Source organism: Cynocephalus volans, chromosome 11 (assembly GCF_027409185.1).
Source record: "Cynocephalus volans isolate mCynVol1 chromosome 11, mCynVol1.pri, whole genome shotgun sequence".
Classification (NCBI taxonomy): Eukaryota; Metazoa; Chordata; class Mammalia; order Dermoptera; family Cynocephalidae; genus Cynocephalus; species Cynocephalus volans.
In genome coordinates this window covers 102,051,930-102,053,458 of record NC_084470.1, presented here as the reverse complement: position 1 = coordinate 102,053,458, position 1,529 = coordinate 102,051,930, and the positions used below count along the sequence as shown (strand labels likewise).

The 1,529-nt window shown below is 53.9% G+C and overlaps 1 non-coding gene across 1 annotated transcript; it reads left to right on the top strand.

The window, feature by feature from the left end:
* The first annotated feature begins 413 nt into the window (after positions 1 to 413).
* TRNAT-UGU (transfer RNA threonine (anticodon UGU)) lies at positions 414 to 486 on the top strand. The gene has a single exon. It is a non-coding gene; the product is annotated as a tRNA-Thr (tRNA).
* Positions 487 to 1,529: the final 1,043 nt, after the last annotated feature.

The following is a 1,529-nucleotide window of genomic DNA, read 5'->3' as shown; positions in this document are numbered from 1 at the left end:
TCATTTAATTCATTTATAATCAGTAGCTTAACTTATGAGAGCAAAGACACCCCTCATAACTTCCCTGTAACTATCAAACTTTATACAACTTATTGTAGAAATAAGATTGGAGAGTTTTTTAAGACGTGGACTCATAGTATTCCCTGAACATGATTTCACTTTTTCATTTTTCCTTGTATGCCTAATGTACATGCAATTTAGTGTATTGTAATCACAAAAACAGGACTTTGAGGTTCGGTTTTTTCCACTTATCATCCATGCGTTGCAAGCATCTCTCTTTGGCGTTTCCGTAGTGTTTGTAATTGCTATCGATGATGAATGCATGTTATATGGGTCGTTTATTCTCACAGATTGCCAGCTAAAGCGACGTTATTTTCAATGTCCCTGAATCCTGACACAGCACGCTGCAAGCAGGCTCCATAGCTCAGTGGTTAGAGCACTGGTCTTGTAAACCAGGGGTCGCGAGTTCGATCCTCGCTGGGGCCTCTTGATAAATGCTTTTTTTTTTTTTTTTTTTTTAAATTTATTATTATATCATTTAAATACAGAATGGAGACTCCGAAATGGAGGAGGTACTTCTGAAAACGTTACTTCCGGCAGTATTAAACGATAGTCCTGCTGACGTGCAGACGACTGGAATCCTTCATGTGCTTAGAAGTGACCCAGAAGAGAAAATCCCAGAGCGCCACAAAAGACAGGAAGGGGGGAAGGTCGGCTGGGCATTCCCGGCAGGACCGGCCCGCGGCTGCAGCAGTGGAAGCGGCGGCGCGAGGGTCACCGCTCGAGCCCGGGCCCTCCGCGGGCCCTGCCGCGAGCCTCGGGCGGCGGGCAGCGGGCGCCTGCAGTGACGCGGCGCGGCCGGCGGGGGCGCTGTGGCCGGCCTGGCCCGAGGAAGGCTGAGGCGCGGGGTGAGCCGAGGCTGCGGGCCGTTTGCGTGCGGCTGTCCCTGCGCTCCCGACGGCCGCCAGGCCAGTCCTTTGTGGACAGCCGAGCGTGCCCGCCACGGCCTCACTCCCGGACGGCGGGGCCGGAGCTTGGGAAAGGACTGGGTGCGGGGCAGCGGTGGCCGCGGGGTCGGGCGCGACTCGGCCTAAACACCAAATAGGCGGAAACGCAAACTGTCAGTCACCTCGTCGTTGGTGCCGTGTTGAAATGATAATGTCTCGGATGTAGAACATACAGTCACAGTTAATTTCACCTCATTCTTGAGTGTGGCTGCTAGAAAACTCTACACTACCCCTGTGCGCCCGCTCGCAGCCCTCTTCACCTTTCGCCCGGGGGCGCGCTTGGCTGGCGACCTTGGCTCAGGCGACGTTAACCCGCGCTCCCCTGAGCCTGGTGCGCGGGGAGCCTCGTCCGCCTCTGGTCTGCCCGCAGCGGGACTGTGCCCGGCAGGCAGTAAGCCTGGCGACCGTTGAGATGAGATTAAATATCTCCCCAGTGTAACTCTACGAAGAGTGACGGAATGTACTTCTTAAACTGAGTTAGCTTTGGGGCTCATGCAGCTGTTAGACTTTGCATTTCGGCTT